The following is a 27,846-nucleotide window of genomic DNA, read 5'->3' as shown; positions in this document are numbered from 1 at the left end:
GCCTATATCCCTCAGTCACAAAGCTGGTCCTTTTTACTAAAAGCTGGTCCTTTTACTAAAAGCTGGTCCTTCTTCTCAAGGATGCTGTGTCCTTGGTTTTTTTTCAGAGGGGTGGTAAAAAAAACCCGGGGTCCGAAGTGACTGGTTTAGTACAGAGATGAAAAACAGTATTGGGAGGCAATTTTGGTTATATGTGAACAGATGAGACTTGAGGCCAAAGCTTTTGTTTTAGAAGTGACCTGTACAATGAAAGGGGAGTGGTCAGTCCTGAAAGCTGAAGTCTCGTTTGGGTGAGTTAAGCAGTGGACTATGTGGAGAAAGGCTGCTAACACTGTCTCCTTCTGCCCTTCTAACTTCAACTGTAAGCCTCTGTTTCAGTTTTACTTTGTTTAAGGGATTTATTTTTTTTTTTCGTACTGTTGTGAACCAGCATTGCGAAGAGTGTTAAGAGTTTCTCGACAGCTTGTACTGTACTTAATAAAGTTTGGTTGTTCACAGAAGTTGGCATATTGCAGTGTAAGAAGCTCAAGCAAAAGAACTCAACAAAGGAACCTAAGGGATAAGTCTTTCATGCAGAAAGTGGCGTGTTTAAGGAAAGAGCTGTCAGAGGAAGTGGTGTGTGCTGGTACAATTATGACATTAAAAGGCATCTGGATGGGTATACGATTAGGAAGGGTTTAGACGATATGGGCCCAAATGCTGGCAAATTGGCCGAGATTAGGTTAGGTTATCTAGTTGGCACGCATGAATTAGACCGAAGGGTCTGTTTCTGTGCTACATATCTCTATCACTCTGGCTTGCCACTAACATTTGCCACATCTATATGTACAGTTTCTCTCTGGTGTCAGTGTCAATTCCTTGATATCTCATTCTTCACTGGACTGGCAGTACTTGAAATATAATGCAGCAAAATGAGGGCAATTCACATAAAACATCCCCCTATGCACCGATAGTGGGAGCATGGGGATTCCAACCGGGGTTTACAGATGCCACTTTTAAACTCTGGAGATCCAGGGGTATCTCATGTTGAGGGGATCTATTTAAAGATGGGGTCCTGATGTCTTTTGAACAGCTGCGTCAGAAATTCGGATTACCTAATGGAGACCTCTTTTGATACTTCCAAATTCGAGATTATATACAGAAGAAGACCACGTTATTAGATAGTCTTTATAAATCAGATAGAGAATGTAGTGTCCTACGACCAGTGGGGGTATCTTCCATCAGTACTATTTATCATTTACTACATGATGAAGTATCGGGAGATATGGATAATCTGCTTAAAACATGGGATCAGGATTTGGGACTAGAAATCTCTATAGAAACGTGGAATGATATTTAGGAAAATGCTAGAAGAATTACTGTCTGTAACAGAACCCAGGCTATCCAGCTGAAGATACTTCATAGGGCCCATTTCGCACCGTTTCGATTGGCAAAATTTAAGGCAGGAGCATCTCCAATGTGTCCTCAATGCAAAATAGAGGTGGGCACTCTTATACATTGCCTATGGACCTGTCATAAGATCCGTAGATATTGGACTAAAGTAGCAAGTACCCTGACAGAAATTTTAGGAACGGAAATTAAAGTGGACCCTGTATCTCTCCTCTTGGGCTTTTCGAACCATCCCTCCCTGGACACCTACGGGAAGAGACTATTTTCTATTCTTTCTTTCGTGCAAGGAAAAATATTTTGGTGAACTGGGCGGCTGAGGGCCACCCTGGACTTTCAAATTGGCACAGATTAATTATGGAATGTATTCCCCTTGACTTCCTTACAAATATGGTGCACCAAAAGACTGAATTATTTTATAAAATATGGCAACCCTTTTTGAATTACATAAATACGGATATTTTGGCTATCCTCACAAGGGCTTTTATTTAATTGAGATTACAAACCTGGCTGGTCCGGGGCCCCTCGGGGGAGGAATCCCGCACGAATACGGGTTTTATTACATCTGATGTTAACATATTCCGAGCGTGTAAGAGACTTAAATATACACTCTGGTTAGTTGTAGGTTAGATTAGTAGATAGTTGAGTTTTGTTTGTTTTTTCTTCTTCTTTTTCGTTTTTTTTATGTTTTTTGTTAAATTTTGACTATTGTATATTTGAGTTAATTGTATATCAATGTTTATATCTGAGAGTTTTGTTTATTTTTGTAAACTTGTTAAAATGTTAAATTTCTAATAAAAATATCTATTAAAAAAAACTGGACTGGCAGTGATGACTTTTGTAATCTTTTCTTACAGACTATCTGAAGACAGAAGTTTCAAGTCAACAGATAAAGGGCTTATGTCCAAAATGTTGATTCTCCTGCTTCTCTGATGCTGCTTGCCGTGCTGCCCTTTTCCAGCGATGCAGTTTTTGACTCTGACTCTCCAGCGTCTCCAATCCTCACTTTCACATCAATGTCTGATAGTTACTCAATCCATCAGGACCGCAACAATTTTTAACTATGATTCTGTGAGAAGGAGCAAAGCTTTCTTTTTGGTCCCTGTTTGAGTATGGGGGCACTGGTTGAAAGACCCTACTATTGCAGCGCACTGAGTGTGGAGCCTGAAACAACTCTACTGCCTGGAAAGAAGAATTCATGGCAGGGTTGTACACGTGTGTGTGCAGCTGAAGCTTCGGCCATGGAGAAACCTGAGGAAACACGCCCTGTTGAGAAACCATGGAGTTGTGGCGACTGCGGGAAGGGCTTCCATGTCCCACCTGTCCTGGCGGCTCATCAGTGCAATCACACTGGGAAGAGGCCGTTCTCCTGCCCCGAGCGGGCAAAGGGCTTTACTTGCTCCTGTGTCCTGCTGGCCCACCAGCATATAAACACTAGTGAGAGGAAGTTTTACTGCTCCATGTGCGGGAAAGGATTCAGTTGGGTGGACAACCTCCTGACCCACTAGCGATTCCATGCAGGGGAGAGGCTCTTTAGTTGCCATGAGTGCAGGAAAGCCTTCAGCAATTCCTCCAACCTGCTGACGCACGGCGGGTCCACACGGGGGAGAGGCCATTCAGCTGCCCTGAATGCGGGAAGGCCTTCAGCGATTCCTCCAACCTGCTGAGGCACCGGCGGGTCCACACGGGGGAGAGGCCCTTCAGCTGCCCAGAGTGTGGGAAGGTCTTCAGCAATTCCTCCTCCCTGCTGGTCCATCAGCGGGTCCACACGGGGGAGCGGCCCTTTAGCTGCCCAGAGTGCGGGAAGGCCTTCAGCAATTCCTCCTCTCTGCTGACCCACCGGCGAATCCACACGGGGGAGAGGCCCTTCAGCTGCCCAGAGTGTGGGAAGGCCTTCAGCAAATCTTCCAACCTGCTGAGGCACCAGTGGGTCCACACGGGGGAGAGACCCTTCAGCTGCCTAGAGTGTGGGAAGGCCTTCAGCAATTCCTCCTCCCTGCTGGCCCATCAGCGGGTCCACACGGGGGAGAGGCCCTTCAGCTGCCCAGAATGCGGGAAGGCCTTCAGTCAATCCTCCAATCTGCTGGCCCATCAGCGGGTCCACACGGGGGAGAGGCCCTTCAGCTGCCCAGAGTGTGGGAAGGCCTTCAGTAAGTCCTCCAACCTGCTGGCCCATCAGCAGGTCCACACAGGGGAGAGGCCCTTCAGCTGCCCAGAGTGTGGGAAGGGCTTCAGTAAATCCTCGGACCTGCTGAGACATCGGCGAATCCACACGGGAGAGAGGCCCTTCACCTGCTCTGAGTGTGGTAAGGCCTTCAGCAATTCCTCTGACCTGTTGTCCCACCAGCGGGTCCACACCAGGGAAAGGCCATTCAGCTGCCCCGAGTGCGGGAAGGGGTTCACCCACTCCTCCAAACTGCTGGCCCATCAATGGGTCCACACGGCCGTTTGCCTGCCCCGACTGCGGGCGGAGGTTCACATTGTCCTGCAACTTGCGGAGGCACCAGTGCATCCAACAATCAGATTCCACCAGTGACGCTGCAGTGGGTCACCCCCAGGGCTGAACCTCCTGCCCATTCTGACAGTGGGTGCAGTGAGCTTTTGTGTTTTGTGCTGGACTCACCCCCACCAAGCCCACCTACGTGGCTCAGGGGTGGCATGGTGACTCTGTGGTTAGTACCACTGCCTCACGATGCTGACCTGGGTTCAATTCCACCCTTGGGGAGACAGTCTGTGTGTAGCTTTCACATTGCACGCACCACGTCTGTATGGGTTACCTGTGAGTGCTCTGGTTTCCTTCCACTGGTCTAAAGGTGTGCAGGTTAGGATGAATTGGCCCATCTAAATTGTCCCATAGTGTTCAGGGATGTGTAGGTGTGGTGCATTAGTTGGGGTAAATGTAGAGGAATAGAGATAGGGGAATGGCTGGGTTACTCTGCGGAGGGCCAGTGTGGACTTGTTGGGCGAAAGGACCTGTTTCCATACTGTAGGGAATCTAATCTTTAAAAAAAAGAATTCCTCCAAGCAATCTTGATAAAATCTGCCGAGTTGGACAAAGTATCCCATCAAGTTTGAGTTGAAGAAGTCAGAAGTGACACGACACCATGTTACAGTGCAACAAGTTTATTTGAAATCACAAGCTTTAGGAGCATTGCTCTTTCATGAGTGCTGCTCCTTCATCACTTCATCTGGTGCCGTGTGACTTCTGACCTTGTCCACCCCAATTCAACACCAGCACCTCCGCATCAGAGTTGATGAATGAGATTGGATTTTATTCGGCCTGATTGTGAGATGTTCCATTTGGAAACTCAAAACTGTCTGACCAACAAAGAGATGCAAATCATAGAGTCCTACAGCAGGAGACAGGCCCTTCGGCCCAACATGGTCCACACCGACCAAACTGTCCATCAACACTAAGCCCATTTCCTACCATACCTTTCCTATCCATGTATTTGCCCAAATGCCTTTTAAATGTTGTTAATGTACCCACCTCAACCACTTCCGCTGGCATCTCATTCCATATGTGTACCACCGTCTGCGTGAAAAGAAATGTTGCCCCTCACATTCCCTTTTATTCTTTTTCCTCTAACCTTAAACTGATGTCCTCTAGCCCTCACTTCCCCAACCCCGTGCATTCACCCTCTCATGATCTCTTCACTTCTCTAAGGGCCTCTCTCAGACTCTTAATGCTCTAAATAAAAATATCTTAGCTTGCCCAACCTCTCCCTTTTACACAGACCCTTGAATCCTGGTAACATCCTTGTATATGTCTTCAGCACTCTTCCAAGTTGAATAACATATTTGTTATAGACACTGCCCTGTCTACCTATTTTGTTGGAAATATAGGACCTAATCCAAACTGGATAATGTGGCTGATGGGGCAGGAAACCACTTCCTTTCTTGAGAGACACATCTCCTGGAGAGAACTGGCTGGCTGACTGATCTACTGACCCTCAGTGTCCCACTGCCCTCAGTTATCTGGAGGGGTGTCCACACATTTGCCTAAGGTGGTGCTTGAAACCTTTATCATCTTTGGGATGGATCCCCATTCATTCCGTGCTATGGAGTCATGCAGCCTGGAAACAGACCCTTCAGACCAACCAGTCCATGATCCCCAACTAAACTAGTGCCACCCATCTGCTCCTGGCCTGTATCCAGTATGTTAATACTTTTCTTCATTTGTTCACCGTGAGAGTTGGATAAATAAATTGCTGATTGTTGATTTTAAAGTGTTGGGGATTTATTCTTATCACTAGAGCAGGTTACACCACTTTTCATGCTAATTTTACAGATTATTGGGTGACACGCTCCTCTGGGTGTTTCTGTTTGAGATAGGTGTGGCTGTCAGCCTTTGCTTTATAAAAGTATTGACGTAATGTAGTGCTGAATGCAATGGAGTCAACATGAATCCCAGCCTCTCACTGTGGTTATGGGTGAATCGTCTTAATTTGGCTCTTAACTCAGAAACTGCACACAATTAACTGCTGAAACAATGATTCACACTTTATTGTATGTAGCAACCAAAAATAAAACTCCTCAAGTTTTCATTGAGAAAAGAAGGTTTAGGGGTGACTTGATAGAGGTGTACAAGATGATTAGAGGTTTAGATAGGGTTGACCATGAGAACCTTTTTCCACGTATGGAGTCAGCTATTACAAGGGGGCATAGCTTTAAATTAAGGGGTGATCGGTGTAGGACAGATGTTAGGGGTAGATTCTTTACTCAGTGAATAGTGAGTTCATGAAATGCCCTGCCAGTAGCAGTGGTGGACGCTCCCTCTTTATGGGCATTTAAGCAGGCATTGGATAGGCATATGGAGGATAGTGGGTTAGTGTAGGTTAGGTGGGCTTGGATCGGCGCAACATCGAGGGCCAAAGGGCCTGTACTGCGCTGTATTCTTCTATGTAACCAAGTTCAACCTCACTCACAACTTGGCTATCACCCAATTGATGGCAGAATTTAACTGAGTTTCCCCCAACAGTATCTGTCTCTGGAAGTGTCCAGGGATTCAGTGCAACATTCTTCTTCCAAGTACTGCTGCTACATCATTCTGGAGTTGAATTCTGGTGTAGATTCCTCGCTTTCAAATCTGTGATGTGATGCTTCTTTAGATTCTAACACCACCTCCCCACACTTCTGGAGATCTCCGGTCTGTAGCTTACCTTCTTATCCTCGAGGTTTAGTGGTTTGTTTGATACAGCGTTTCCTGCAAAAAACTCCTTTACGTCAGGGCCTTCCTTCCACAGACAAACTTAATTGTCCTTTTAACATGAGCTTATTAAACACTTCGGTCATCTGTCCCAGGAAGCAGCTTGTTGTTTTGCGTCCTTCTTCCCAGGGATGGTTAACTCCCAGAAATTAGGCCATTCAGCCTATTTCGTCTGCTCTACTATTCAATCGTGGCTGATACGTTTCTCACCCCAATTCTCCCTGTAACCCTTGATACTTAAGAATGATTGAGTCTGCTCCAACATTCAATGGGCTGAATGGCCTAATTTCTGCCTCCTGATGTAGCAGTTTCTCAGTGGCCCTTTTGTTTCTTGGTCCAGAAAGAGTTTCTGCTAACTCGGGGAGTTGGAAAGTTCTGCAGTTTACAGGACCACACCACATTCCCCTCTGCCTCCTCCTGAGATACTGGCAATTCCCAAGATCCCTTGGTATCCCTGAAAACAATCGAGGTGTCTGGAAATCTCTGCTGCTACTCTGGAACAGAAGGATTATGGGGAGAAAATTCAGAAGTCTGATGTGCAAAGGGACTATGGAGTTCTACTCCAGGATTCTCTCAAGGTAAACTTACAGGTTGAGTCAGTAGTTGGAGAGGCAAATGCAATGATGGCATTTATTTTGATCAGACTTGAATATAAATGCAGGGATGTACTTCTGAGGCTCAGTAAGGCCCCGGTCAGCCCACAATTAGAGTACTGTATGTAGATTTGGGCACCATATTTCAGGAAGGATGTACTGGCCCTGGAACATGTTCAGAGGAGGTTCACAAGAATGGTCCAGGAATGAAAAATTTAACATATGAAGAACATTAGAGGACTCTAGGTTTATACTTCATGGAGTTCAGAAGGATGAGAGGGAATCTAATTGAAATCTACAAAATAATGAACGGTGTGGATGTTGGGAAGGTGTTTCCATTGGTAGGACAGACTAGAACCTGAGGGCTCAGCCTTCGCGTCAAGGGAAGACCCTTTAGAACAGAGGGAAGAGAGGCTCCTTCAGCCAGAGTGTGGTGAGTCTATGGAATTCACTGCCACAAGGCTGTGGAGGCCAGGTTACTGAATATATTTAAGACGGAGATAGATAGTTTCGTGAGGATCAAGGGTTAAGGGAGAGAATGGGGTTGAGAAACTTATCAGCCATAATTGAATGGCGAAGCAGACTCAATGGGCTGAATGGCCTAATTTCTGCTGCTATGGTCTGATGATATGCTGATGAGTGGAGGGATGAGAAGGAGGGAAAGAGATGAAGAGAGAAAGACAGTTAAGGTGAAGCTCGATAGAGATGAAGGAAATATAAGAATTGTATGATAAATGGCAGAACACATAGGAGCACTGGCATACAGAGAGATCTTGGCATATAGATCCGTGGAAGTGGTAATGCAGGTGGGCACGGTGGTCAAAAAAGCACACAGCACACTTCCTTGAGTGTAAGAGTTACGTTACAGCTGTTTATTATGGCCACATTCAGAATATAGTGTGCAGTTCTGGTCACTGTGCTACTGGAAGGATGTGTGTGGTCTGGCAGAGGGTACAGACAAGGTTCACCAGGACATTGTCTAGTCTGGAGGGCTCTCGTTATGAGCAGAGGAGGCATAAACCTAGATTGTTTTCTTTGCAAAAACAGAGGCTGAGAGGAGACCTTGACAAAATGCTGAGATACACAGATTGGCTGGACAGGGGTGGCAGGGTAGCTCAGTGGTTCGCACTGACGCCTCACAGTGCCAGGGACCTGCGTTCGATTTTAGTCTATCTGTGTGGAGTTGGCACATTGTCCCTGCACCCCACCTCCCATATCTGTGTGGGTTTGCTCCAGGTGCTCCGGCTTCCTCCTACAATCCAAACGTGTATAGGTTAGGGTGGATTACTGAAGCTAAATTACCCATAGTGTCCAAGGAAAGGCAGGTTCAGTTGGATTGTCTGTATGTAAATTGCCCCAATTTTCTGGGATGTGTAAGTTCGGTGCATTAGTCAAGAGTAAATGTCGATCACAGGGGTAAGGGAACGGGTCTCTATATGTTAATCTTTGGAGGGCCGGTGTTGACTTGTTGGGCTGAATTGTCTGTTTCCACGCTGGAGGGATTCTATGATAGAGGCGTTTTTTCCCTCCAAAGTGGAAAGGTCAACTAAAAGAGGGCACAGGTTCAAGGTGAGAGGGGGACTGTTTGGGGGACAAGTGGTGGGGGTGGGGAATTTATACAGAGGGGTGGTGGGGTTCTGGAACGCACTGCCAGTGGAGGTAGTGGAAGCAGGCACCTTAACAATGTTTAAGGTGTATCTTGATAGACACATGAAGGGGAGGTGAACAGAGGAACAGAAACCACACATGGGCAATAGATTGCAGGTCTAAGTAAGGATTAAGAATTAGTACAGGCTTGAGGGGGTGTGTGTGCCTAAACTAAGTGAGAAGGGCCTGTGACTGTGCTGTATTGTATTGATACAGCTTTCCCCCACTATTTGAAAGTAGAGTGTTCCTTTCATAAGCCGAAATGGCCTAAAGCGAAGAAGCAGTTACCATGAATTAATTTATATTATGCCTTTCTTTGTAAAAGCGACAATCCTCTTTGGATTTCTTTCGGTTTGTGAGAACAGGTATTAATGTAGGTCTTTTGTAAAAGTGAAGTAGTGTAAAGTGAACTTTCGAAAAGTGGGGGATATCTTTATGCTGATGGAGGGGAGATGGGGGAGCAATGAAGAGGGGTAGATGGAGGCTCAGATGGAGAATAAACACTGAGACACCAATTGAGCAGCCCAGCCTGGCCCTGTGCTGGAGACTCAATGGGACAGAGACAAATGTATCTATTTCAGGTATACCTGCAGTATGCTCCATCCAGGATAAAAAAAAAATGTCCTTCATCTGCTTCAGCATACAGGGCAGATGAGCAGTTTCTCCCCAATGTGGACCAGGAGGTGATGCGACTGAATGAATCCTTTCCTGTGCTGAATGTAGGTGAATGGCCGCTGCCCTGTGTATAAATGCTGATGAATATCGGGCAGGTGGGGAAGGAAAACCGTTCCTACACTCTGCATTTTCATGATTTCTCCATGGTGCAGGTGTCCTCTTATTTCTCCAGGTTCAACAATCAGTTGAAACTCGCTCACACTTACAGCATAGGTGTGGTGTTACTGGTGGACTGGTAATTGGAGGACTCTCATTCAGTCTGTAAAGCATGTTCCAGTCACTACTCTGGTGTGTGGGTATGTGAGACTCTGAGTTTCCATTCACACTGACGTTTAAAACCTAACTAAGCAGACAGACCTTCTCCCCTTTGTTTTCAAGGCTATCAATATCCAAGTCCTGGTGAATCAAGCGACTGTCAGACTTCGATGTGATGTTTGGTCTGAGATTTCTGCCTCCAAATTCTTCTCTTGTAATATTCCTGTGGAAATAGATTGCAAAGGTCATCGCTGTCAGTCCACAATAGAAAATCAGAACACACAATTCTAGTTTCTGTGGGACATTCTTTCCTCTCTTAATACCCAAGATCTTTGTGCTGATCTATATGTAAATGTATACAGCAGGGTAATGTGGTGGATTGCATACTCCATGAAGAGTCCACTCAAGTTGCTGAATGGACATATATCATGCGGTATTGACGTTCTTACTGAAGATATACAATATGCTGCAGTGCAATATTATGAGCCCAGAAACACTGAAAATCAGGCTTTTAGAGCCATAAACATTCCATCAAATATGTACCATATACCCCAGACTTATCCGTCTTATATTAACGCACGGTTGTCTTAGATTCCCAGAAGACTCGGATTTACGTGTGAGTTTCTGTAAAAGAAGCCGTCGTTTTGGACTCCTTCCATGCCATACTGACTATTACTGGAAATACAGCCATACCACACCAGGATTCATTGATCAATGACGTGAAGTTTATCTTTACCCTCTTATAATTTTCTGTTGCATAAATGTTTCGACGAATGTCAATGCTTTTCACCAGTCATACAGTCAGAGACATAAAGCACAGAAACAGATCCTTCAATCTAACTTGTCCATGCCGACCGGATATCCAAAATTAGTCTAGTTCCATTTGCCATCACTTGGTCCATATCCATCTAAACCCTTCCTTTTCATATACCCATCCAGATGCCTCCACCACTTCCTCTGGCAGCTCATTCCATACACGCTTCACCCTCTGCAAAAAAAGGTTGACTGCAAGGTCCTTTCAAATTTTCCCCCCCTCGCCCTAAACCTATGCCCTCTAGTTCTGCACTCCCCATATCCCAGGGAAAAGACCTTGTCTATTCACCCCATCCACACTCAATTTTCATAAGCCTATTTAAAAAACACACTCAGCCTTCGATGCTCTCGGGAAAACAGCCCCAGCTTATTCAGCCTCTCCTTGTGGTTCAAACCCTCCTACCCTGGCAACAGCCTTGTGACTCTTCCCTGAATCCTTTCAAGTTTCACAACACCCTGCCTATAGGAGGGAGACCAGAATTGCACACGATATTCCAGAAGAAGCCGACTGAAACTGACTTTTGCAGAGTCTGATCCGTGCTTGGATTCACACTCTCTGCCTCCCGTTGCTGCAAGTGAACAGTGCTTCCCCCCTTCTCTTTCCCTCCCAGGATAAGGAATGGAAAGGGGGAGACATTGCTTCATTCCCAGAAGAGCCCCCCTGTTGTCTGAATGCGCAAGTTGGACCATGAGCTTCTGAAGCTACTGCTGCTCCTCTCTTTCTCTGAATGAAGATTGAGCTTCACCTCAGACTGCAACTCCCTTTCTCTGTCCAAACATCTGTGAGCACAGCACATTTTTGTTGAAATAAGGCATCTTTCCTGAATGTTACAATTGAAGGGGGTGTCTTCCCCCTGATATTCAAAGGGATGGTAAGTCAGAGAAGGACCACGCCTTGTGTTGTGTGGCATGTGTGACAGTTGCAACAGGATGTCCCAACTTCAATGCTCAATTCAAAGTTTGTGAGAAGATTTGTAGCTCGGGTGCTCATTGTTGTGGTTCTGTTCGCCGAGCTGGGAATTTTTGTTGCAGACGTTTCATTCCCTGTCTAGGTGACATCCTCAGTGCTAGGGATCCTCTTGTGAAGCGCTTCTGTGATGTTTCCTCCAGCATTTATAGTGGTTTGTCTCTGCCACTTCCGGTTGTCAGTTCCAACTGTCTGCTGCAGTGGCCGGTATAATGGGTCCAGGTCAATGTGTTTGTTGATAGAATCTGTGGATGAGTGCCATGCCAAAGAACAGCCAGGGAATTCCTAGAGGCATGGCCTCTAGGCATTTTTCCAGCGCCACATTTTTCAACTCTGGATCTGGAACAAGGTGTGTGGTATGGGGGGGGGGGGGGGGGGGGGGAATAAAGAAACTGGTGAAATTTACATTGATCCCATGTAGTTAGTGGGTCCCAAGGCAGAAGACGAGGTGTTCTTCCTACAAGTGTCAGGTAGCTAGAGCTTGAAGGGGGAGGCAGCAGAGTACTTGCGTGTCTTTGACAGATTGGGAGGGGAAGTTAAAGCGTTCAGAAACAAGGCAGTGGGGTCGTTTAGTTTAGGTGTCCCAGGGCTGTTCCCTGAAATGTTCTGCAAGTTGGTGTCCAGTCTCCCAATATGGCAGAGACCACATCGAGAGCAAGGGACTATAAATAAATCTTATAAACAAATTGTACAAATCTTAGCCTGCCAAGGTTATTTTCTTCAATTAAGTCAAAGAAAATTTTAATTAAATTGGGTGACTACATGAAATGGTTTGTTGGTCAGACTCAAATGAGACAATGCCATGAATATCAGTGAACTGCTTTTTGTCAGAACTACAAGTTCTTGATTTATTTTCACAACTTACTGATATTCACATCTGCACATTCAATGTCAAACTCTGACATCAGAAATGACATGACACCATTAATTTTTTCTTACAATAATCCAACAAACAAATTAATAACACACAGTGAATACCAAGTCTCATTAATATGAAATTAAATTTCACCAAATAAAATGTAAAATCAAATGGGAGATAACAAATGGGGGAAGGGCAGAAGGCAAGAAATGCAGCATCACAGAAGGTGCTCCTCCAGGGAGTGTATTTTACCAACTACAACTGCTCAATATAAACAAACACTCTGACATGATCCTCCGGTTTTAATATAAACCATAGCCCCATACAGTAGGTACCATTTAAATAAGTTAATAGATACAAGCCTTGAGCAAATCCAGCCTCCAGCCGGGCCCCCCGCTTCTTGGAGCTCGGACCTCCCTCCAGCTCCGGGGGGGGGGTTGTTGAGCTCCTGGGCTCCGGCCGCCGCCGAAGCCGCGGGCGCCGGCTCTCTCTCCTCCACCACCGACATTTTTAATTTGTTTTCTCGTTCACCCGGTAACCGTCACCTCCCCCTTCCCGGGCCCCGGGAATTATACACAAATAAACAATAAACCCCACCGGGGACTGTCTCCTTTTTTTCACAACTTTTGTTTGAAAAGGTCCGACTTTAATTTGAAATGTATTTTAAAGGTATTTTCTGAGGTAAACGGTGCCTGTCTGCCCCCTCCCTCCGTCAGAAACCGCCCGCTGAGTCAATGAGAAAACCGCAGCCTCGCGCCGCCATCTTTGTTTTTCTTCTTCTTACCGTCTCCTCCTTCAGTGACGCTCGTCATCCACGTCCCCTCCAATCAGAGCGCACCTTACTCCACCTGACCAATGGCAGCTGGCATTCTGTGTCGAGTTGGTCCAACCTTCTGTAATCTCTCTCTCCGATTAGTCCGTACCGACCACAAGCTTTGGGATTAGTTGGGAATTTCACAACCACGTCAGTGTATCCGCCCTTTTCATTCCCGTTCATTCATTCAACAGCTGACCCAATTTACTGCAACGGGCTCTGGGGCTATAGCGGTAGTGTCACATATTCAGGGGGAAGATGTGATTTTTAACGTTCTCAACCAATTCAACTCTGGCACCTCCGCATCCATTCATTCAACCGAAGAGGGCTCAATTTAGTGTAATGGGCTCTGAGGGTATAATATTTGTATCCCATGTTGAGAAGGAACCTCTGCCCATTCATTCAATAGAAGAAGGCCTATTTGCTGCAGAGGTTTTTTTTATGGCGCAGTGGTAGTGTCCCTATCTTCGAGCCCTGAAATCCCACAGCTATGAGGATGCGTAATAACAAATATTTTAGTCATAAGTCACATGACACCAGGTTATAGTCCCGCAGGTTTGTTTGGAGGGGATCTTACAGAAATATATTACATTATGAAAGAAATAGAAGTAGGATGTTGCATTGGTAGGTGAGACTAGGATAAAAGCGCATGGCCTCAAGATTAGAGGAAGCAGGTTTAAAACTGAACTGAGAAGAAACTTCTTCACCCAGAGGGTTGTTAATCTATGGAATTCCTTGCCCAGGGAAGTATTTGACATTACTTCAGCAATCACTAGTATCAGTAGATACGTTTTTGAAAAATAAAAGAATTAAGGATATGGTGAAAACGCAGATAAGTGCAGCATAGTCCACGAAAAGATTAGTCATAATCTTATTGAGTGGTGGAGCAGACTCGAAGGGCCGGAAGGCTGACTCTTGCTCCTAGTTCTTATGCTCTTATGTTGAAATCACAAGCTTTTGGAGTGTAGTCACTTCAGCAGATGAAGTCATGAAAAAACAAGTGCAGGAAAGAGAATTTAGACAAATGAAAGACAGAGCATCTCAACGGTCAATTACTTACTCCCATTCCTATTTCTGATTATCTTACTACACAGCAAGTTGTGTTTTCCAAACATTAATTTTATTTCCATTGTTTAAAATCAAATATTTAAGGTGAACAGTTTGTTTTTCGTCACTTGGACACACTGTGAATATCATGAACCCTCTCATGAGATATCATAGGAACAATTCATAAACTAGATTTGTCACTGAGTCACTCAAGGAGATATAGAAAGAAGAAAAAATCCCAACATGTGCAGGATGCTAACGAAAAGTTAGCAACCTGAAATGGTAACAGGAGCAAGTGAACAGCCCCAATCAGGAAACTCATATTAGATTAGATTAGTTTACTTACAGTGTGGAAACAGGCCCTTCGGCCCAACAAGTCCACACCGCCCCGCCGAAGCGCAACCCACCCATATCCCTACATCTACCCCTTACCTAACACTACGGGCAATTTAGTATGGCCAATTCACCTGACCTGCACATCTTTGGACTGTGGGAGGAAACCGGAGCACCCGGAGGAAACCCATGCAGACACGGGGAGAACGTGCAAACTCCACACAGTCATTCACCAGAGGCGGGAATTGAACCCGGATCTCCACTGTGCCACCGTGCCGCCCACTACAGTACCTTGTACTATTCTTCACTGAACACTGCAATTGCTTTCCTTTTCAGTTTAATGATCCATAATTAAATCTGACTCCAACACACTCTCTGGCAGACAGTTCCAGAGGTCAAAGTAATTTCAATCATTAACGAAGTTAAATTTGGATCCATCCCAAAGACAATTCCGATGGACGTTTGCTTCCAAACATTTACAGTAAGTTCTTGGTATGGACACATTTCCAACTTAGGTTTATTCCAGTTTTATAACATATTGGGGTGGCACACTGCTTAACATTGCTACCTCACAGCATAAGGGACCAAGGTTCAATTCCAGCCTCAGGTAACTGTGTGGAGTTTGCATGTTTTCCCTGTCTGCACAGGTTTCCTTCCACTGTCTAAAGAGGGGCTTCGGTACATCCGTGTGGACCTCCTCCAATTATCTGAGGGCAATGGGGCACTGTGAGGATCAACAGATCAGACAGTCAGTCAGCAACTTCTCTCCGGGAGACTTGTCTCAAGAAAGGCAGCGGTTTCTTATCTCATCCATTCTCCTACCCTCCACAAACTCCACACAGACAGTCGCCCCAAGGGTGGAATTGATCCTTGGTTCCTGGTGCCATGAGGCAGTGCTAATCACTGAGTCACAATGCCACCCCTGAGCCGTGAGGTTGCAGTCCAATGGAAAACAAATACAGTGCACCAACTCTCCCACTGCACCCACTGTCAGGAGAATCAGTCCTGGGCGGGACTCATGGCAATGTCAGCGGTGGAATCTGATTGTTGTGAGCGCTGGTGCCCCCGCTGGTGCTTCCGCAAGTTGCGGGAAAATGTAAACCTCTTCCCGCACTCAGGGCAGCTGAAGGGCCTCTCCCCGGTGTGGACTCGCTGGTGCTTCAGCAGGGCAGAGGAATCACTGAAGGCCTTCCTGCACTCGGGGCAGCTGAATGGCCTCTCCCCTGTGTGGACCCGCCGGTGGGTCAGCAGTGTGGAGGAGCGGGTAAAGCCCTTCCCGCACTCGGGGCAGGAGAACGGCTTCTCTCCAGTGTGGACGCGCTGGTGCCGAAGCACGGCAGAGGAATTGCTGAAGGCCTTCCCGCACTCGGGACAACTGAATAGCGTCTCCCCTGTGTGGACCCGCCGGTGGGCCACGAGGTGAGAGGAAACAGCAAAACTCTTCCCGCACTTGGGGCAGGAGAACGGTCTCTCGCAGGTGTGGATCCGCTGGTGGGTCAGCAGGTTGGAGGGCTGGGTAAAGCACTTTCCGCACTGGAGGCAGGAGAAGGGCCTCTCCCCAGTGTGGACCCGCTGGTGCCTCAGCAGGTGGGAAGACCTGCTGAAGGCCATCCTGCACTCTGGGCAGCTAAAGGGCTTCTCACCCGTGTGGACCCGCAGATGGGTCAGCAGAGCAGAAGAGCGGGTGAAGCCCTTCCTGCACTCAGGGCACGAGTACGGTCTTTTCCCTGTGTGGACCCACTGGTGCCTCAGCAGGGTAGAGGAATCACTGAAGGCCTTCCCGCACTCAGGGCAGCGATTGGCCTCTCCCCTCTGTGGACCCGCTGGTGCTTCAGCAGGTCCGAGGATTTGCTGAAGGCCTTCCCACATTCAGAGCAAGGGAAGGGCCTCTCCCCAGCGTGGACGCGCTGGTGGGCCAGCAGGTGGGAGGAGTAGGTGAAGCCCTTCCCACACTCAGGGCAGGAGAATGGCTTCTCCCCAGTGTGGAGTCGGCGGTGGTCCAGCAGGCGGGAGGAGCAAGTAAAGCCTTTCCCGCACTCGGGGCAGGAGAACGGCCTTTCCCCAGTGTGACTTCGCCGATGAATCTCCAGGACAGATGGTGCATGGAAGCCTCTCCCGCAGTCGCAACACTTCCATGGTTTCTCCACGGTGTGGGATTCCTCTGGTTTCACCATGGCCGCAGCTACAGCCCCTGCCCACAGTAAATTCCTTTTTCCTGGCTGGATAACTGTTTCAGGCTTTACACACAGTGCGCTGTAACAGTAGAGACTCTCATCCAGTCCCACTAATGCTGAAAATGGTCTGAAACAGGAACCAAAATGTTTTGCTCCTTCTCACAGAATCATAGTTCAAAATCGTTGAGGTCCCGATGGATTGAGTGACTGTCAGACATTGATGTGAAAGTGGGGACTGAAGACGCTGGAGAGGAGTTGAAAAGTGCGGTGCTGGAACAGCACAGCAGGTCAGGCAGCATCCAAACAGCAGGAGAATCGACGATTCAGGCATAGGCCCTTCATCTGTTGATTTTTAAACTTCAGTCTTCACATCTTCAAATACTCTGGAAAAAGATTACAAAAATCATCACGATCAGTCCTGGGTAGAAATTCAGAACAAGCTACTCCACTTTCTGCAGAACATTTTTTTCTTTTGCTGTTCCACAAAATTGAAAGCATCCCACACTCTCTCTCTTCCTCTATTCTCACTCCCTCAAATTAATTCTCCTGAAGTTGCTGATTCAGGATCTTACAGGGACAGAAAAAGCAAAAACGTCAGGACTGACACCTTCGAATTTTGGATAACACCACGTGAAAATTAATATCTTTCAGGATATTGGGATATTGCTGAGAGTGAGCAAGTCTGATTTTGGGAAGCAAAACAAGTGTAAATTCAGGTTGAACCTGCAATACAGCTTCTTGATAAAAAAAGACATGAATTGGTTATCGTCCCTGTGGTGGTGGTGGTATGTGGTGGGTGGAATGTGACATTAAGGCATTGACACAGACAACCCGAGAGAAACTAAACATACAGACATGGCAAATGTTAGTGGCAAGCCAGAGTCAGATCTACAGCACAGAAACAGCCCCTTCGGGCCAACCAGATATCCTAGCCTAATCTAGTCCCATTTACCAGCATTTGGCCTATATCCCTCTAAATCTTTCCTATTCATATACCTATCCAGATGCCTTTTAAATGTCATAGCTGTATCAACATCCACCACTTCCTCTGGCAGCTCATTCCTTACACACACCACCCTCTGCATGAAAAGGTTACTCCTTAGGACCCTTTTCAAACTTGCCCTCCTCCACCCTAAACCTTTTACCCTCTAGTTCTGGACTCTCTCACCCAGGGAAATGTCCTTGTCTATTTACCCTATCCATGCCTCTCATGATTTTATTATTGACTCTCAGTCACCCCTCAGCCTCTGATGCACGAGGAAAAACAGCCCAGCCCATTCAGCTCAAACCCTGGCAACATCCTTTTAAATGCGTTCTGAACCCTTTCAAGTTTCACAACATCATTCTGATAGGAGCGAGACCAGAATTGCATGCAATATTCCAAAAGTGGAATATTGTACAGCCACAACACAACTTCACAACTCTTATCCTCAGTTAGAGGATTGGGAAAGTTTTCAAAACCCACAAAAGACAGCCAGGAAAGAATGCAGGGACAAACCAAATTTGAGGGTCAGCTTGGAAGCATCAATGAGAAATCGGCGGACTGGGTTTATTGGGTATCCGTTCTTGAGTACGTATACATATTTCTCTTCTGCTCTTCGCAGTTCCTCTGTGCTGCAATGTGTGGTGGCTCGTTGAAATAATCTCCTGATGCAGCTTCGTTTGTGGGTGTTGGGATAATTGCTTCTGTAGTTAGGTATTTGGTCCGTGTGTATTGTTTCTTGTAGACGCTAGTGTGAAGTTCCCCATTGACTGTTCGCTCTACTGTGACATCTAGGAAATGGCACTTTGTTGTTGTTCTCCTCCTCTTCAAACTAGGAGCCCCCCGCCCGCCTCAGGCCCATAGTCTCACTACCCGGAACACCACCAATATACAGACTAGTCAAAGACCTCCAGTGAAGACTAAAACACCAAGTCGAAGATTCATGCCACTCCATTCACTCTACCCAAGAATTCCTGAACACCAAAGACACCAAGATAGAAGAGGATGAAATTATGCTGTCCTTTGACATAACAGCCCCGTTCACATCCATTAACATCAACGTGGCCAAAGAAACACTGACTACACTACAAGAACCACCAAAGACACAAACACCAAACAGCACCAACTTCATCAGCAAAGATAACATTGTCAAGCTTGTGGACCCGTATCTTATTACCCACTTCATATTCAATAACAAGACCTACAAACAAATCAACAGAACACCCATGAGACCACCAATATCAAGGTTCCTAGCAGAAGCAATAATGCAGAGACGCGAACAAACAGCCCTCCCAATGCTCCAACTCAAATTTTGGGTCCGCCACAGTGATGACACCTTTGTCATCAGAAAATGAAACAAATTAGAAGAAACCTACAACACCATCAACAATATCCTTACTGGCATAAAATTCACAAAAGAGGAGAACAACAACGTGCCATTCCTAGATGTCAGTAGAGCGAACAGTCAATAGGGAACTTCAGACTAACGTCTACAGGAAAACAACATACACAGACTCAAGTACCTAATGCAGAAGCAAATCATCCCAAACGAATCTGCATCAAAACACTATTTCAACGAGCCACTACACACTGCACCACCCAGAAACTACGAAGAGCAGAAGATAAATACTTATACAGCATATTCAAGAAGAACGGTACCCAATAAACCCTGTCCGCTGATTTCTCAACAACAAACTCAAACAAGCAGACACACGCGAAGAAACCCTAGCCACATTACCTTACATCAAAGAAATCTGTGAAATGATGTCCAGACAACTCAAACCTCTCCACATCATGGTAGCCCACAAATCTGCCAACACACTTAAGCAGCAGCTAATGAACCTGAAAAAACAAATGTTATTTACAAATTACCATGCAAGGAAGTATAGACATGGATTCTGCCCCCATAGTTCTCGGTGGCAAGAAATGCTGGGATGAGATAAGGAAGATTTTTTTCAGTCAGAAAGAGCTGACTCTGTGGAACTCATTGCCACTGAAATGAGGAAAGTAACTGAGTGCTTTTAAAACAGATAAAGATAGGCTCTTGATTAGTAAGGAAATCAAGGAGGATGCAGGAGAATGGGGTTGAGAAACATTGGCCATGATCGAATGGTGGAGCAGACTCAACAAGTCGAATGGACTGATTCTGCTTCTGTATCTTATGGATCTGTAACCACAAAGATCTGACTTAATTTTCACTACGTTTACTGTGTTCCTGTCGTATTTATGGCAAGCATGTGGCAATACGTTGTAGATTTCTCAAGCTAGATCTTCTAATTTCATATCAAATATTGATAATTGGAGCTAATATTAGAGAGAGTAAAGGTGCTTATTTCTTGGATAAATAAACCTGTCATGCATTTTAAGCTTAAACCTTGCATACTTGCGAAATTAGAGTTGCCATTTTGCCCGCTGTCATCAAATCTCCAATAATACTTCCCTTTTACTTGATAACCCATTTTGGGAAATAATGAACATAACTGAGGTTGTGTTTTATGCAAGCGCTTTAAGCTTTTGATATAATGATTTTAAGCCATCTACACAGAGTGTGATTGAATTTCTAAACTTAAGTAACAGCCTTAAAGTATTGTTATTTGTGTCACTCACATAACTAATTAATGTAAATATTGAATTAAACTTATTGAAAAGAACATACTTGCTGAATTAGAGTCAGCATTGTTTTCATTGCTTTGTCCATTATTCCCTTTCACCTCATTACCTATTTTAGAGAAAGAAAAATATTGCATATGTTGAACATTTACTTTTTTTGGCAACATTTTAAAATGAAGAAAGCAGTTCAGTCAACTTCAATCTTCATCCGGTCACTTTTTAGAAAAGGTTTTGAGCACAGTTATAAAATAATAATGCAAGGTTACCTAATTTGCAGCATTGCTGGAGACAGATTTAATAGTACAAGAAGTTATGATCTCCATTCAGTAATGTCTCGATTTGAACATAGTTTAAGTTAAGCTAAGGGTGTTGCAGGAATTGAAGTCATTGTGAAAATGTTACCAGGGAAAACATTGGATAAAAAAAATTCTGGTTTGAGTTTCTTCTTTGGGTATAAACAGATACTGGATCCAAGTGTCCTCCCAATCTTCTTAAAATATCCCACAAAATAAACACATAGCAACCTAAATAAATCAGGCCCAAAAGAAATTCAGAACCCACACTAATATATGGCAAGGAGGAAAGTTTTAGACTACAGGACAATAAAGATGGGTTGGTCAGATGGGCAGAACAATGACAGATGGAGCTCAATCCTGAAAAGATTGAGATGATACATTTCAGGAGGATCAACAGGCAGGGGAGTACATGATGAATCACAAGAACTTAGAATGTACTGAAGATCAGAAAAAGGCATATGTGTTCATAGATTCTTGAAGGCAACAGGACATGTGGATGAAATGGTGAAGGCGGCAGATGAAATACTTGCCCTCAATAGTTAAGGCATTGAACATGAGAGCCAGGAGATCATGATGGAACTGTACAAGACATTCATTGGGCCACAGCTGGAGTACTGGATCTGGTCGTCACATTATTAGAAGGATGTGATGGCACTAGAAAGGGTGCAGAAAGGAATACTAACCCAGGGTGGTGCATGTTGGTGGGTTTCAGCTATGAGAGTGATTAGATCGACTGAGGGTATTTTCCTTAGAGCAGAGAAGGATGGGTGAGGACCTGTTTGTACAGATAAGACACTTAGGGTCTAGATAGGAAGAAACTTTTCCCCTTGGTGGACGGCTTCAGCAATTAGGGGGCATAGATTTAAGGAAAGAGATAGGACATTTTAATGGAATTTAAGGAACAATATCACCTAGAATGTGCTGGAGATGGATGAATTTACTTATGGGAAGAATTGGTTTGTTTGAAGGGATGGATATAATGAAATAAAACTAGTTCAGAAGATCATTATAATGTGCTAAGAAAAAGAACTGGAGGTAGACCTCCAATAGTGGAAACAATCCAAAGAAGTTTCACTGTCCCATCTGAGAAAAACAATTCTGCTAAACTTCTCAAACGAACCTGAACATGTGTCAGAACTTGTTTAAAATTAATTGAATCTATTTCAAGTATTTAGGAAAATGAGAATCATCTTTAATATTGGCCCTATTGGCTGCAACCAAAAGTGATAGGAGGTTTTTTCAGTTTCATTGAAATAGAGCTATCAGAGATATTGGCTCATGAGAAGAACAGAAGAGGGTTGTTTGAGCTTATTGAGCAGTTTGTAGACTCAAACAAGGATCCAGAAAACAATTTTCTATGGCACAGAAGCAAGGACAATTAACAAGGACTGATGTTGGTACTGTGTGTCCAAGTGTCTCAGTCTTCAAAGTTCTAGATAAGTTAAACTTCTGAAAAATTGAAGGTGTCAAAGGAAGATCAGTGGGGAATCAAGGGTTTTGGGGAAAAGGCAGGAAAATGGAATTGAGGGTTATCAGATCAGACATGATCTCATTGAATGGTGGAGCAGAATGGCCAATACTGCTATTTCTTGCGGTAAATCGATCTGGGTGTTGATAAATGCTTTTGTGTGATTTTTCTTTGTAGTCAGCAACATTTTGTATTTGGAAGAAATTGGCTTTTGTGTTGGATCTCAAATAACGCTTGAGGCTCCACTGAGGGTTGTTTAGCAACTGAGGTTACATATCATCATCAAGTTAAATCAAAATAAGCAGCAAAATATATGGTAAAACTGTAGGTGTGACTGCTGAAGGCCAAATAAAACATTTTCAGTCGCAAAAATGTCTTTACTCCATAATGTTTCGTTTTACATGCAGTCAGCGAAAACCAATCAAGGTGTCGCAGAGTAAAGTTAGGTCTCACCAAGACAGCTGACATGTCCGTACAATACTGTTGTAGCGCTCTTTAACCACAGGGTATATACTAGTGATTCATTTATTTTGCACTTTCCCCAACATCCCAAATTAGGTTGAGGTTTGTGACAGCATCCTGATTGGAAGCCCGATGTAACGTGCTCAGATACTGCTGTAGTAGTGTGATGTGTTAAATTCCCAATGATTTTCAAAAAGAAAGAGTGAAAGGCAGTGGTTGCATGTGTTGACACCACAGGTATTATTTATATTGGCTTTGAGATAGGGAACAACCATCACCTCCCAAATTGTGTTTTGTTTGCACAGCAACTTTGAGCATGAAAAGCATTCTATTTTTAGACGGCCTAAATGCATACATCGTTTCTTATCAGTGTACCTTAAAATCAACATTAAAAAGCACAAACAATTCATTTTCACTGTAAATTACATATTTTAAAATCAAATATTGCAAGACATACAAACACATCAAGAAGTCAAAATTTGTGAAGAAAGCACATCTTTGACAGTTCAGACAGGGAAAAACTTTGTTCTTGTAGTGGTCACTGGAGGCTTACTCGATCAAATATTAACTCCCAGTGTATCTCACATAGATGCTGTATAAATCAAGATCTTATTGATCACTGTTGACAAAATTAAACCTATTGACCTGACTCTTTACAAAATAAGAACAGATTTTAGTACATAACATTTTCCCATAATACGACATTTGCGGTAGTGCAGTTATGTGAAAAGAAACCTGAGTTGTTAATTTAGTTTGTTGCTCCAATTCATAAATGTTGTTTTTATTTATTTTGAAAAATCAACCCTTCCACTCTTTCTAAAAGTACATGACACTTTAATTTTCTTTTCTTTGCCAATTTTCTTTCACAATAAAAGCATTCACTTTTTTGGCATTGGGTGGGGGAGCTCTGCCAGCTGCCAATTTCTTCCTGAAATTGTTTCACTTGACATGAGTCTTGCCAATAAATGACAGCAACAGCAGCAGCTAATACTGATGATAACATTTCAACAAAAGTATACCAAGTTGCTTCACATTATGTAGCACCCAAGCTGGAGAAATGTGAGGATCTCCTTCTCGGCCTTTCCCCTCGGCTGAGGTGTGGTGACCCTCAAGATAAACCACCACCAGCCATCTCTAATGAGAGAGAACAGTCTAATCCTCTGGGAAGACTGTGATGAATGTGTTTAAAGTTGAAAGACTGTTGAAATACAAGTGGTTCGCACTGCTGCCTCACAGCACCAGGGACCCGGGTTCAATCCCATCCTGGGGCGACTGTCTGTGTGGAATGTGCACAATCTCCCAGTGTCTGTGTTGGTTTCCTCCGGATGCTCCGGTTTCCTCCCACAATCCAAAGATATGCAGGCGAAGTGAATTGGACATGCTAAAATTGCCCATAGTGGTACATAAGTCAGGGGTAATTGTACAGGAATGGGCTTGGCTGGCATACTCTCTACAGGGTCGGTATGGAGCTGTTGGGCCGAAGGGCATATTCCCACACATAGGGATTCTATGACTGTAACAAACACTACATCTGACAAACAGGAATAAAACCAGCCACCAGGATATATGAACATCAACTAGCCACAAAAACACATGCTCCACTATCACTAGTATCTTTACATACAGACAAAGGAGGACACCATGTTGACTGGGACCATACATCCATCCTATGACAAGTCACCATCCAATAAGCCAACCAGAAACACACACAAGAATTCCTTGGAACATGTCATTCCAACTGGAAATCTATTGATTTGGACCCCATCTACCATGCTCTGAGAAAAATAACGGAAATGATATCACCCATCCTAAAACCAAAAGACATAAATAGAAAGCAGGACATAATGCCAGCGCTTCACTCGACTCACTGATGTTGTTACCAAGTATGGTGATGAAACATCTGAAAATGATGTTCCAGCTCAGCGAGCAAACTTACATACAGAATGAGAAAATCCTAGTTGACACAAAGGCTGCCACAAAGTTGGAATTCTCTCCCAGAAATGACAGTTGATGGTGCCCACACCAACATGAATGCTCGCGCTCCCCGCCCAAAGACAACATGCGTCTTACCCTCACAAATATGGCGACCAGTTGCCCCCAGAGGTCCTTCCCCAAGCAAAGTAAACACTGGGCCTGTGGAGCTTTTATTCGCAGCCTCAGGCCTCCCCTAGGACTTTATAAATCCCCAGTCTCCCTCCTCCCGCAGTTCCCAATCCTCCCCTGTCTCACTGTCTCCTCTCGGTAAAAATAATGACTGCAGATGCTGGAAATCAGAGTCTAGATTAGAATGGTGCTGGAAAAACACAGCAGTTCAGGCTGCATCCGAGGAGCAGTAAAATCGACATTTCGGGCAAAAGCCCTTCATCAGGAATACAGGCAGAGATCCTGAAGGGTGGAGAGATAAATGAGAGTAGGGTGGGGGTGGGGAGAAAGTAACAGAGTACAATAGGTGAGTGGGGGTGGGAAGAAGGTGATAGGTTTGGGGGAGGGTTTGGTGGAGTGGATAGGTGGAAAAGAAGATAGGCAGGTAGGACAAGTCATGGGGACAGTGCTAAGCTGGAAGTTTGGAAGTGGGGTGAGGTGGAGGAAGGGGAAATGAGGAAATTGTTGAAGTCCACATTGATGCCCTGGGGTTGAAGTGTTCCAAGGCTGAAGATGAGGTGTTCTTCCTCCAGGCATCTGGTGGTGAAGGAGCAGTGGTGAAGGAGGCCCACGACCTCCATGTCCTCGGCAGAGTGTGAGTGGGAGTTGAAATGTTGGGCCATAGGGCGGTGTGGTTGATTGGTGCAGGTGTCCCAGAGGTGTTCCCTAATGGCTCTGCTAGGAGGCGTCCAGTCTCCACATCTGGAGCAACGGATACAATAAATGATATTGGTGGATGTGCAGGCAAAACTTTGACGGATGTGGAAGGCTCCTTTAGGAGGGAGGTGGTGAGGGAGGAGGTGTGGACGCAGGCTTTGCAATTCCTGCGGTGGTAGGGGAAGGTGCCAGGATGGGAGGGTGGGTTGTATGGGGGCATGGACCTGACCAGGTAGTCACAGAGGGAACGGTCTTTGCGGAAGGTGGAAAGGGATGGGGAGGGAAATATATCCCTGGTGGTGGGGTCTGTTTGGAGGTGGCGGAAATATCGGCGGATGATTTGGTTTAAGCGAAGGTTGGTAGGGTGGAAGGTGAGCACCAGGGGCGTTCTATCCTTGTTACGGTTTGAGGGGTGGGGTCTGAGGGCGGAGGTGCGGGATGTGGACAATATGCTTTGGAGGGCATCTTTAATCATGTGAAGAGAAAATGAGGTCTGCAGATGCTGGAGATCAGAGATGGAAGTGTGTTGCTGGAGAAGCGCAGCAGGTCAGGCAGCATCTAGGGAACAGGAGAATCGATGTTTCGGGCATTAGCCTTTCCTGAAGAAGGGCTAATGCCCGAAACGTCGATTCTCCTGTTCCCTAGATGCTGCCTGACCTGCTGCGCTTCTCCAGCAACACATTTCCATCTTTAACCATGTGGGAAGGGAAATTGCAGTATCTTCAGGAGGAGGCCATCTGGTGTGTTCTGTGGTGGAACTGGTCCTCCTGGGAGCAGATACGGCGGAGGTAAAGGAATAGGAAATACGGGATGGCATTTTTGTAGGAGGTAGGGTTGGAAGAGATGTAATCCAGGTAGCTGTGGGAGTCGGTGGGTTTATAAAACGCCGGTGTCAAGTCGGTCGTTATTAATGGAGATGTAGAGATCAAGTAAGGGGAGGGAGGTGTCAGATGGTCGAGGTAAATTTAAGGTCAGGATGGAATGTGTCAGTGAAGTTTGCTCAACCTCCTCGCGGGTGCACGAGATGGCGCCAATGCAGTCATGAATGTAGCGGAGAAAGAGGTGGGGAGTGGTGCCGGTTTAATTACGGAAGATGGACTGTTCTACGTAGCCAACAAAGAGACAGGCATAGCTGGGGCCCATACGGGTGCCCATGGCTTCCCTTTGGTCTGGAGGAAGTGGGAGGATTCGAAGGAGAAATTGTTAAGGGTGAGGACCAGTTCAGCCAGATGAATGAGAGAGTTGGGGACGTCGGGAGAGGCAGAAACTGAGGGCTTTGAGGCCCTGGTCATGGCGGAGGGAGGTGTAGAGGGATTGGGTATCCATGGTGAAGATGAGGCGTTGGGGGCTGGGGAAACGGAAGTCTTGGAGGAGGTGGAGGGCGTGGGTGGTGTCTCGAACGTATGTGGGGAGTTCCTGGACTCGGGGGAAATAGGACAGTGTCGAGGTAGGTCCTCACTGTCCCCTCTCCCCGGGCGCTCAGGCCTGGCGACCTCTCCGGGATGTTTCCGAAACCGGTTTCTGTTCTGAAGGAGGATCACTGGACCCGCGACGTTTCCTCGGATTCTCTTGACACATGCAGCCAGGGCTGCTCAGCTTTCCCAGCGGGTCCTGTTCTTGTTCCTTAAGCCACCGGCGCCATTCCTCTCCCACACTCAGTAACACTCCCTTTGTCTCGCTACATGACCTACACTGCACATGCGCCAACTCACCAGGGACTGGGTGACCAGACCGTGACGTCACCCCGCGTGTAGTGGGCGCGGTTCGACGAGGCATCCAACCAATCGGAGACAATGGGGGCGGGGCGAATGTGTTCCCTGCTCCCCTCGCCAGCCACCTGAAAGGTGGGTTTGTCTTTAAGTTTTAACGTTGTTTTAAAAACTTTTCAGTCTTTTCCGAAATGTTATTCCAGACCTCGAAGGCTGTAACATTGGAAAATTTGCAAACATAAAACGAAGGGATACTAAAAAAAAGATAAATTACGAAAGAACCCTAGCGCAAAATATCAAAAAGAATAGCAAAAGCTTCTGTTGGCATGCTAAAGGGAACAGAGTTGCTATGGTCCCTTGGAAAATGAAACCGGTGAGTTAATAGGATGAACACTGAAATGGCAGAGATGCTAAGTCAATCCTTTTCCTCAGTTTTCAAGCTGGAGGACAATAGTACCATTCCTAATGGAACGGGCAAGTCAGAGGTGATAGAAAGGATAGAACTTAAACAATCCACGTTGAGAGGGAAAAGGTACACAGCAAACTATTAGGATTGAGGGCAGACAAGTCCCCTGGGCCTGACGGCCGACATGCCAGGGTACTAGATAGACTTTAGTAAGGCATTTGACAAGATTCCCCAAGGGAGACAGGTTCGCAAGGTTAGATATCATGGAATGCAGTGAGAACTAGCCATTTGGATGCAGAACCAGCTCACAGGCAGGAAGATAGAGTGTGGTGGTGGAGAGTT

General features: G+C 45.5%; 2 pseudogenes across 1 annotated transcript; one reads left to right on the top strand and one right to left on the bottom strand.

The window, feature by feature from the left end:
- Positions 1-2,846: 2,846 nt before the first annotated feature.
- The window catches only part of LOC148142871 (uncharacterized), a 43,560-nt pseudogene continuing 18,560 nt past the window's right edge, over positions 2,847-27,846 (top strand).
- On the bottom strand, positions 14,317-21,889 carry LOC148142872 (uncharacterized; annotated as a pseudogene). Its single transcript, XR_015751034.1, has 2 exons — positions 20,411-21,889; positions 14,317-17,155 (listed from the first exon to the last, which is right to left on the bottom strand). The product of XR_015751034.1 is annotated as an uncharacterized LOC148142872 (transcript).

This window comes from Chiloscyllium plagiosum, unplaced genomic scaffold (assembly GCF_037043375.1).
Source record: "Chiloscyllium plagiosum isolate Xiang-an unplaced genomic scaffold, Cpla_swu_hap1 HiC_scaffold_27, whole genome shotgun sequence".
Taxonomy (NCBI): Eukaryota; Metazoa; Chordata; class Chondrichthyes; order Orectolobiformes; family Hemiscylliidae; genus Chiloscyllium; species Chiloscyllium plagiosum.
This window is presented reverse-complemented; position numbering and strand designations above follow the sequence as displayed.